Raw genomic sequence first — 12,048 nt, 5'->3', positions numbered from 1 at the left:
CCCTTGATTCAAACTCAGAGATGCCAGCCGTAGGTACTCGAGGCTATTTTTTTTACTCGTGGACATTTTTCAACATGCTGAAAAAACGTCCCGACTTACCTGATGCCCCGAGTACCTACGGCTGGCATTACGAGCCGCATGGACATATCTACGGCTTCCTACGGACTCGCTACAGACTCCTACGGACATTCTCCGAGTTTGAATCAAGGGGAAAACTCGGGAGAATTTGTGAGTAACTCGGGAAAGCGGGACACGGGCTTAAGTCTTCTTACCCAACAACAGATATGGAAAGTTGTTCAAGGGAGATGGCAGCATTGGTTCATTGATTCCTGGAAAGACAGATCAGTTATACAAAAAGAGATTGAATAGGCTATGTAGATTAGTGTGTCAACACTATATATGTGTTACCACACAGATTATGCTTGTGGCATATTTCCTATGTCACTCATACTACAGGTCCACCCACAGGCTTATTAGTGAGCTCTCTCTCTCTCTCTCCAATTAGACTAGCTGAATGCATGGAGACGAAAGCACCTTGTGTTTCCTCCGCAGAGTTGCTAATAAAAGACTATGGATTCTCATCACTGTGTGTGAGTCTGATCATTTCCTACATGGTGTTAGAAGTGGGAAACGTCAGTGAACTATCGGCCCCACTGCGCCAGATAACCCACAAAGACACTCTTTGGGCCTGGCATGAGCAACAGCAGAGGGCGTTTGACACTCTTAAACAACAGATGTCTTGTGCCCCCACTCTCGCCTACTTTAATGCAAAATTACCGGTCACACTGATTTGTGACCCCTCACGGTACGATTTAGGAGCAGCTTGCCTCCAAGATGATGGTGACGGCAACAGGCCTGTTGCCTATGCTTCGCGCACCATGACAGACACGGAACAACGCTACACCCAGATTGAAAAGGAGCTGCTAGCAGTCGTTTTCGCATGCACGACGTTTAATGACTTTATCTTCGGGAAAACGGTCACAAATGAAGAACTGACCATCAACCCCTGATCAGCATCTTGAACAAACCAATACACGCCTCTCCAGGACACCTTCAACGCATGTTGCTACAGCTTCAGAAGTATGACATTGTTCGAACCTACAAACGTGGCAAGGACATGCAACTGGCTGACACCCACTCACGTGCTCCTCGAAAGACCTGCGAGGGTTCATCCACACCAGATGATGATTTTGTGGTTATGACTGTTTCCTTTATTCCCCCGTCCTGCTTGGATGAGCTGGTAGCCCACACTGCCGCTGACAATACGTTACCATCGCTCTCCTCTGTCATTAAGCGCGGTTGGCCTCACAAGCATTACAATGTACTGCTTCCAGTTCGGCCCTTCTTTGCCGTCCCTGATGAACTAGCACTACAAGATGGCATTATCGTAAAGGGCCACAAAGCTGTAGTTCCTGCTTCTCTACACAGCAAGTATTTTGATGCTGTCCATGCGGGACATCCAGGCGCAGAAGCAACTGTCCTGCGAGCAAAAAACATGTTTTACTGGCCTGACCTGGCATGACTGATTACATTCACGAGAAAGTGGAATTCTGTGCAGTGTGCAACAGTTTGGCATCACATCAACAAAAGCAACCAGTTCTCCCATACCCGGTTCCTGCCCTCCCCGGTCCACAGTGGCAACTGACATATTTGAGTGGCATGGCCAACAATACCTGGTTCTTGTCGACTCGTATTCTGATTGGTTTGACATCGATCTTCTTAGTAGCCCCACTTCTCATGGGGTAGTTCAGAAGCTGGCACGCCATTTCTCCGACCACGGAGCTCCATGTCAACTACTATCTGATAATGGCAGTCAATTTACCAAGTCAAGTTAAGTCAAGTTTATTTGTCACAAGATGTGCAGTTAAATGAAAGTGGCAATGCCTGCGTATTGTGCAAAACAACAGAACAACAGAAAAGAATAGAACAGAACCAGTATTTACATTTTAGAAAAAAAATGTTTAAAAGACACAACACAACAGTAAATTAGTAAATTAGTCCCTGGTGAGATAAGAGTTTACAGTCCTGATGGCCTGTGGGAAGAAACTCCGTCTCATCCACTCTGTTTTTACAGCGTGACAGTGGAAGCACTTGCCTGACCGTAGCAGCTGGAACAGTCTGTTGCTGGGGTGGTAGGGGACCCTCATTATGTTGCTGGCTCTGGATCTGCACCTCCTGGTGTATAAGTCCTGCAGGGGGGTGAGTGTTGTTCCCATAGTTCGTTCGGCCGAACGCACTACTCTCTGCAGAGCCTTCCTGTCCTGGGCAGAGCTGTTCCCAAATCAGATTGAGATGTTGCCAGACAAGATGCTTTCTACAGCCCCAGAGTAGAAGCACTGAAGGATTCCCAGAGAGACTCTGAATTTCCTCAGCTGCCTGAGGTGGTAAAGGCGCTGCCTTGCCTTACTCACCAGTGCGGCAGTGTGTGTTATCCATGTCAGATCCTTTATGATGTGGACTCCCAGGTATTTAAAGCAGCTCACCCTATCCACAGTAACCCCATTTATCTCCAGTAGCGTGTACGTCCTTGGATGTTGAGCCCTTCTAAAGTCCACAATCAGCTCCTTAGTTTTTGTGACATTTAAGAGGAGGCTGTTGTCCTGACACCAGAGTGCCAGATCAGCCACCTCCTCCCGGTAGGCCTTCTCATCATTATTTGAGATCAGGCCTACCACCACAGTGTCATCAGCAAATTTGATGATGGAGTTGGAGCTGAACCTGGCCACACAGTCATGTGTGTACAGGGAGTACAGTAGGGGGCTAAGGACACAACCCTGGGGGGATCCTGTGTTCAGGATGAGGGGATTGGAGGTATGTCCCCCCATCTTGACCACCTGGGGCCTGGCGGTGAGAAAGTCCAGGACCCAGGCACACAGGAGAGTGTTCAGCCCCAGTTCCAGCAGCTTCTCAGCAAGTCTGGTGGGGACTATGGTATTGAAAGCTGAACTGAAATCAATGAACAGCATCCTCACATAGCCCCCCCTTCTGGCTGTCAAGGTGAGAGGGAGTGGTGTGCAGAACCTGGGAGACCGCATCATCCGTGGATCTGTTCGGACGATATACGAACAGCGGGTCCATGGTGCGAGGGAAGAAGGCGCAGATGTGGTTCTTGTTCAGCCTCACGAAGCATTTCATGACCACCGAGGTGAGGGCCACCGGTCAGTAGCCATTCAAGCAAGCTGGAGAGGCATTCTTTGGCACAGGTACAATGGTGGATCTTTTGAAGCAGGCAGGGACCACGGACTTGGCCAGGGAGAGGCTAAATATTTGGTGAGCACTGGAGCAAGCTGAGTAGCACAAGACTTTAGTACTCGCCCCGCGATGCCATCTGGGCCTACAGCTTTCCTCGTGTTCAGATGCGTCCGAGCCCCCCTCACGTTGTGCTCGGTCACCGTGAATGTGTGCACATCTCCAGCGGTGGACCTCCCTCCCGCCTCGCTAGCCAGCGCGCTGGCGGTGTTGTTGTTAGTCGGCGAGCTAGGAGTGATGTTGCTCGTCTCGAATCGTGCATAAAAAGAGTTCAGGTCATCAGCTAGGGAGGAGGGGGGGGGAGGCTGCTCTGGTAGTTAGTTATAGTCCGTAGCCCCTGCCAAAGGCGTCTGGTATCCCGCTGCTCCATCTGCGACTCCATCCTGTCCCTGTACCTCCTTTTTGCGTCCTTCACCGCCCTTCGCAGTCTGTAGGACTCTGCCTTGTAGTCATCCATATTGCCAGATGCCAGGCCGGAGTTGTAAGCAGCATTCAAGGCAACACGAACAGACCTGTCCACCCAGGGTTTTTGATTAGGAAAGATGCTAACCCCTACCGTAGGGACGATGTTATTGGCTATTGTTGCAATGAAGTCCGTGACCGCTTCTGGAACTTGCTTGGAACATATACCAGTCGACATCGCTCAGTGCATCTTGCAGCATGGCCTCTGAATTGTCAGACCACCGCTTTACGTCCCTCGCCACTGCCGCTTCCCGTACTATCCGTTGTTTATACTCCGGCAGCAGGAAAATGGCAGCGTGATCAGATTTTCCAAAAGGAAGGAGAGAAACGGCCTTGTAGCCTTTCCTGAACGGCGTGTAGCAGTGGTCCAAAGTTCTTTCCCCCCTGGTGACACACGTGATGTGTTGGCAGTAGTTAGGCATAACCTTTTTGAGATTTGCCTTATTAAAATCTCCAGCCACCACCATAGCTGCATCAGGGTTCTTGTTTTTGGTGTCGACATAGCACATCGTGTAGGGCCGATAGTGCCACGTCGGTGTCCGCCTGCGGTGGAATGTAGACGGCTGTGACGATCACTGAGCTGAACTCACAGGGAAGGTAGAATGGGCGGCATGAGATAGTCAGATGCTCCAGGTCCGGCGAGCAGGAACGAGAAAGCGTCTTAATATTCCTAGGGTTGCACCAGTTATTGTTGGTTATGAAGCATAATTTCCCGGATTCTTCTGTGCTGTCCACACGGAAAACAGTGAAGGACTCGGCTGGGCAGATTACTTAATCCGGCATCAGCAGGATCAGCCTATTTATCAGTCAGACAGATGTTGCAGTCTCTTATGTCCCGCTGGAATCTGATCCTCGCCCCGAGGCCATCCAACTTGTTCTCCAGGGACTGGACGTTAGCCAGAAGGATGCTTGGCAGAGGTGGATGGAAGATGGAAGGCTTGAGCTCTTAGCCTATACCGAAACCCCCCCCCCCCCCCCCCCCGTGATGTTTTTTCCATACTTTTTCCTGAAGCCGCACTCCCATTATTGTTGCTGCAGCGCGCTCTTGTGATCTCTGCCGGTCACGCTGGATCGGTGAGTAACGTGTCTAAAAGGCCTTGGGTTACTCTAAAGTTTAGTTTTAACAGTGTTTTCCGATCGTACATTGTTAGTGCTAAAGTGTTAGTAGAAAGAAATAAATAAAAAATGAACATTCAAGTTAAAAAGACACACAATCTCCGCTGAGCTACCACGACGATGACTGGACCCGGCCACGCCATTTTAAACAGCCAGAACTTCAAAAACTTCGCTGCACGCAGGGGTTTTCGTCACATCACCAGCAGCTCTGAGTACCCTCAGTCCAATGGACTAGCTGAACGTGCCATCAGGAGTACCAAACAATTAATGGAGCGGTCCCACAGAGCAAAATCAGATGTGTACCTGGACCTGCTTAATCTGCGCAACATCTCGCGCGACCCACCATTGGGTTCACCCGCTCAGCGTCTGATGTCACGACCGCAACAAAGGTCACGACCGCATCGGTGTAATTTCTGGAACTGCCTTCGAGCCACGTTCATACTTGGTCAATGCCAATGGCGGCATCTACAGATGTAATAGGCAACATATCCTGCCTGTGAATGAGCCAGCACCACCTCCGTACTATCCTGACCGCACAAGTGTACTTCCATCCACATCCAGCGGCATCGGCCTGACTGCATCAGCACGACAACCTGTTTCTGATCCGGTTACTTTACCAATGGCAACGCCGCCTCCACCTGTGCCAAAGTCTCCTGTTTCGTCCCCTGGAATGCCGTTTCAATCTCCGACGCCTATTTCACCACTGAGCGTGTCCCCGGTGACGGGAGGAGATGCAGGACTGTACCGTACGCATGCTGGTCGTGTTTGTACTCCCACTGTAAAGTACCCAGGCTATGTTTGAACGTCCTCCAGTTTATTGGCACACGCTATGTGTGCTTTATCAGTATCAGTATATCTTTATTGTCATTTTCCTGAGTACTCACATACCCAGAGGAAACAAAAAAACGTTGCTCAACCAGTGTCTATTCAGTGTGCAGTACAAATAACAAATAACTAGAAATAAAAATACATATATCATGAACAAATTAAATTAAACACTCTACTCTCTACTAAACATCAACAGGTGTTCCGATCGACAGCTGCTGCAGTGTGTCCAGGTTGATGGTTGGTGCGCGATACTTTGGCATGGGGCTAAGTCCGTTTATCAGTCTTATAGCCTGCGGGAAGAAGCTGAGGAGCATCCTGCTGGTTTTGCAGCTAATGCTCCTGTACCTCTTCCCAGATGGCAGGATGGAGAATATGTGATGCGATGGGTGGTAGGGGTCTTTGATGATGGAGATGGCTCTGTTGATACATCTCTTCCTGTATATGTCCAGCAAGAAAGGGAGTGGAGCACCAATAATCCTGCTGGCAGTCTTCACAATCCTGTCAAGTTGGTGCCGTTCGTACGCCTTGCAGCTCCCAAACCAGGAAGTGATGCCGTTGGTTAATGTGCTCTCAATTGTCCCCCTATAAAAAGTTCGTAGATGTGTAGTGGGGAGACCTGCTTTACGTAGTCTTCGGAGAGGTGTAGTCGCTGCTGGGCTCTCTTGACCAGTGCTGTGGTGTTGGTTGTGGACATCAGGTCATCTGACAGGTGGAGCCCTAGGAACTTCACGCTGCTGACCCTTTTCACATCAGCTCCATCGATGTGCAGAGGTGTATGGTGTTGTTTTCCCGCCCTCCTGAAGTCAACCACCATGTCCTTAGTTTTTCCCACGTTGAGAATGAGGTTGTGGGATTTGCACCATCCTGTGAGCAGCTCCACCTCCATCCTGTACGCCGACTCATCATTGTCACTGATGAGACCCACCACTGTTGTGTCATCAGCGAACTTGTTGATGAAGTTGTTATTGAGTCTAGCAGTACAGTCGTGTGTAAGCAGACTAAACAGCAGGGGGCTTAGGACACAGCCTTGGGGCGAGCCAGTGCTCACAGTGCTATATAATCAGCAGTGTACATTTGCATTTAATTCTCTGTAGTACTCAGTAGTTGTGTATTTGCATTTAATTCTTTAAGAGGGAGGATGTAGATTAGTGTGTCAATCTATCTTATTATATATTATTAAAAGTCTGATCTTGACCGCTTTTGGCTCACTGTGCTGCGATTTCCGAGAGAACGCCGCCACCTACGGCCGTCATTTTTGACCACCTCACTCAGAGCCCCCCTCCGCCTTGCTGGACCAGACGATTTTTCCCCATCGATGAAAAATCAGAGAGATATTAATGTTTTTTTTTAAATCGCCATTCTCTCTGCTGCCCCTGCTGGAGGGAGGGGGAGGGACTATAAAACCAGGAAGTGGTGTGCCTCACCCAGTCTCTGCATGATGGAGGAAGTCAGAGGGTCATGTCTCTCTGAGCTCTGAATAACACTGAACGCATGTCTACTCAAATGTGAGTGCCCTTAATGTGGTTTGAAAATGAAAATATGGTTGGTTTGAAGTAAAAATGCACTGCAAAGGATTGTTTGGGTTGAAGTAAAAATGCACTGCAAAGGGTTGTTTGGGTGGAAGTGAAAATGCACTGCAAATGGTTGTTTGGGTTGAAGTGAAAATACACTGCAAATGGTTGTTTGGGTTGAAGTGAAAATGCACTACAAATGGTTGTTTGGGTTGAAGTGAAAATGCACTGCCAAGGGTTGTTTGTGTTGAAGTGAAAATGCACTGCCAAGGGTTGTTTTGGCGAGTTTTGGGTTGAATGAAAAGGCACTGCAAAGGATTGTTTGTCTAAACTTGACAACTTCCTGTATGCACTATATTGAGTTTAGGTAAAACGCTACCATTTACGGCTGTGATTTTTGCCCATCTTACTCTGTCCCCATCCGCTGATTAGGTGAAGAGGATTCTTCCCATCAATGAAAAATAAAAGTGTTATTAGTGTTTAAAAAATGTTGAGAATCTCTCTCCTGTCAATCACGCCATGAAGGCCACACCTTTTCTGGTGGAAGGGGGAGGGATTATAAAACCTGGAAGTGTGGGTGTGGCTCAGTCTCTGCATGATGGGGGAGGGGGAGGTGGAGGTGGAGGTGGAGGTCACAACTCTGTCTGAGCTGTGAATCAACTGACCACACTGAATATCTACTGAACTGAGTGTGGTGTTTTATGGTGGTTTTATGGTGGTTTCACCTTGCTTGAAATGGTATGAAACTGCATTTGAATGTGGTAGCCTTGCACCCTGCATGAAATGGTATGAAACTGCATTTAAATGTGGTGTCATTGCACCCTGCATGAAATTGTATGAAACTGCATTTGAATTTGGTGGCCTTGCATCCTGCTTGAAGTGGTTGGAAACTGCACTTGAATTCGGTGGCCTTGCACCCTGCTTGAAGTGGTTGGAAACTGAACCTGAATTTGGTGGCCTTGCACCCTGCATGAAGCGGTATGAAACTGCACTTGAATTTTGTGGCCTTGCACCCTGCTTGAAATGGAATGTCAAGGAATAGTCGTGAGTCAACTGCCAGCCCACCAGCCATGAGTGAGCTACCAGCACATCAGGCTTGAGGGACTGAGCTGCCACCCCAAGAATCCATTTGGCCCACAATGTCCATACTAGCCCTCTGGAGGCCAGTAGTCCCTGCAGCCAACAACACCCATACCAGCGCTCCAGAAAGCCCCCCCCCCCCCCCCACACTTGCCACCAATATTGGAATTGGTGGAGAGGTGGAATATTGCGTCGGGGGACCAGCCCTCCCGTGTGAACATGGGACCCAACGGGTCCCACTTAGTCTAGTACTATATATGTGTTACCACACATTATGCTTGCTGCACATTCCTTATGTCACTCGTACTACTGGTCCGCCCACAGGCTTATTAGTGAGCTCTCTCTCTCTCTCTCTCTCTCTCCAGTTAGACTAGCTGAATGCATGGAGACGAAAGTACCTTGTGTTTCCTCCACAGAGTTGCTAATAAAAGACTATGGATTCTAATCACTATGTGTGAGTCTGATCATTTACTACAGGCTATAGCCTCTTTTCTCAGGAACTTAGAAGTGACATCGAAATGCACACAATTCGGCAGCAAGGTTGTATATCCTAGCAGAGGAGTCTGAAACTTAAAAGTCATAGTAGACCATGGGCCGAGGTGCATTTTCGTTGCATTTCGTGACCCAAATTACGTATCTACCTGTATTTATAACATATTGTGTAAAAATATTATACTAATCATACCTGTAACTCGTCAAGACCAAAACATGCACATATTTTTAAAATATGAGAAAACCTCCAATTTTCCGAGTAGTAATTGTTCAATCAATGCACGTTTGACATTGAGTCGGACGCTAATTGACCAATCACGCGCTTTGCTTCATGGTAGCGAGCACACTGGGATCATGACTGCCTCCTAATTACATCAAAACAATAGCAAGGTTTCCAAGGAATAAAGGTAATGCTAACCTTGCTGATAATTTTATTTTACAACTGATTTATCGTTGTAACGTTATGATGTGAACTGTTAAATAAAAATGTAGAGGTAGGGTTAGGAATAGGATTAGGGTTAGGGTCAGTCAGGCTGTTGGTCCGCCGGTGGATGCTGCGAGGGGTCGGTCGGTCTGTCGGCCGGCCGGTGTTGCAGTGAGCGAGCAGGCGGACTGACGGAACTGGCGCTATGGGGGTGCTGAAGGCGGCCTGCAGGGCAGTGCTGCTCCCCACCATCGTCACCATGATAATCCAGAAGGGCATGCTGGCTGAGGTGGATGCGCTGTGCGGCCACACGTACGGAGCCAGCAGCCAGTCCCAATGCGGCTCCAGTTCCAGCCATGGATAGCTCTGGAAGGGGGGCGAGTTAGTGTTAAGCATTTTCCTCTCAGTGGAAGATGCCTTAGCCTTCCCCCAGCCTGGCACTGCCCCAGTCAGTGGGGTTCAGTAAACGGGGGAATGCACAGGAACTGCACTCACCCATTAATTAGCCGGGTTCAGGAGTCGGTGAAACCGGGACCTCTGCGGCAGTCTCACTCAACATACACACTCATAATTATATTCATTATATTATTCTTATATAATATAATTATATATATATGACGTGAATATGACTGGAGATATATATATGTATATAAATAAATAAATATAATAATAATAATAATATATGGTTTAAGTAGACCGCAGCATGGAATTAGGCTCCCCAGAGTAATATGAGCATTGAGCACTAGATGGCGCTACTTTTTCAATCTAATTTTCGAATTAGCTTAATTAATTATTGTGCAACTTTTGACACTGACGAGTTATGAATTCCTTCTCAATTATATTTTATTTAAATATGTGCCAAATTTCAAGTAGATACCAGACATGGGTCACAATAGTTAAATTCTAGACCCATTTTGATGCTTGGCCCACAGCCTATAGAGACATATGCATGGAGGAAGTTCTGGGCCTTCCAACCCTTTATATCCTTGAGGCAGTGGATAAGGTTAAGTAGATTTGATCTACTTGTGTTGTTACTTTCACAGAGCTATGGACTAACATTAACTGTAAACGTATGCATTACATTTGACCTCTTAAAGAGCAACACCCCATATTTGCCCAGATTAAACACCATCTGCCATTTCTCCACCCAGATCAGTAACTGATCCACATCCTGCTCCATCTTTTGACTGGCTTCGTCACTGTCCGCAACTCTGCCAATTTTTATAATGTCTGAAGACTTACTAATGAGCAAAACACAAAGTGGTGGAATACACCACTCTGGCATCTGCAGAGGGAATGGATAGGCAATAGAAACATAGAAAATAGGTGCAGGAGTAGGCCATTCGGCCCTTCGAGCCTGCACCGCCATTCAATATGATCATGGCTGATCATCCAACTCAGTATCCTGTACCTGCCTTCTCTCCATACCCCCTGATCCCTTTAGCCACAAGGGTCACATCTAACTCCCTCTTAAATACAGCCAACAAACTGGCCTCAACTACCTTCTGTGGCAGAGAATTCCAGAGATTCACCACTCTCTGTGTGAAAAATGTTTTCCTCATCTCGGTCCTAAAAGATTTCCCCCTTATCCTTAAACTGTGACCCCTTGTTCTGGACTTCCCCAACATCGGAAACAATCTTCCTGCATCTAGACTGTCCAACCCCTTAAGAATTTTGTAATTTCTATAAGATCCCCCCTCAATCTTCTAAATTCTAGCGAGTACAAACCGAGTCTATCCAGTCTTTCTTCATATGAAAGTCCTGACATCCCAGGAATCAGTCTGGTGAACCTTCTCTGTACTCCCTCCATGGCAAGAATGTCCTTCCTCAGATTAGGTTGGTTATTGCGAACCGAGCGGAGGTATTGGGCAAAGCGATCATACCCTCAAAGTTACCTTAGGACCCTTGTTTCTGACTTAGGAATGTCACTCTCCATCCTAATGGAGAACTCAACCATATTATGGTCACTCTTGCCCAAGGGGCCACGCACAACAAGACTGCTAACTAACCCTTCCTCATTACTCAATACCCAATCTAGAATAGCCTGCTCTCTCGTTGGTTCCTCTACATGTTTATTTAGAAACCTATCCCGCATACATTCCAAGAAATCCTCTTCTTCAGCACCCTCGCCAATTTGATTCACCCAATCTATATGTAGATTGAAGTCACCCATTATAACTGTTTTACCTTTGTTGCACGCATTTCTAATTTCCTGTTTGATGCCATCCCCAACTCCACTACTACTGTTAGGTGGCCTGTACACAACTCCCACTAGAGTTTTCTGCCCCTTAGTGTTTCGCAGCGCTACCCATATCGATTCCACATCCTCCAAGCTAATGTCCTTCCTTTCTATTGCGTTAATCTGCTCTCTAACCAGCAACGCTACCACACCTCCTTTCCCTTTCTGTCTATCCCTCCTGAATATTGAATATCCCTGGATGTTCAGCTCCCAGCCTTGGTCATCCTGGAGCCATGTCTCCGTGATCCCAACTATATCATAGTCATTAATAGCTATCTGCACATTCAACTCATCCACCTTATTAATGTTTCTGTTCAGGACCCTTCTTCAGGCTGATTGTAGTGGAGGGGTAGGGGGGAGGGAGGGAAATCTGGAAAATAGATGAGGACAGGACCAAAGTAAGTGATAGTTGGGTGCAGATGAGGGGGGATTTTGACTGTCAGATTTGTGGAGTAGATTTCAAAGGCAGATGGTGGCAGAAATGACTGCACACTGGGATGGGGGGGCAGAGGAAAGAGAGAGGAGGTAGGGGGGGCTATTAGATTGGAAAATTCAGTGTTCATACTGGGATCTTCTTCAGATGTCCCTTCTTCAGGTGACATCCCGATCCGAAATGTTACCTATTCATGCTCTTCAGAGATGAAAAG

This window comes from Amblyraja radiata, chromosome 6 (genome assembly GCF_010909765.2).
Source record: "Amblyraja radiata isolate CabotCenter1 chromosome 6, sAmbRad1.1.pri, whole genome shotgun sequence".
Classification (NCBI taxonomy): domain Eukaryota; kingdom Metazoa; phylum Chordata; class Chondrichthyes; order Rajiformes; family Rajidae; genus Amblyraja; species Amblyraja radiata.
Note: the sequence above shows the minus strand (reverse complement) of the source record.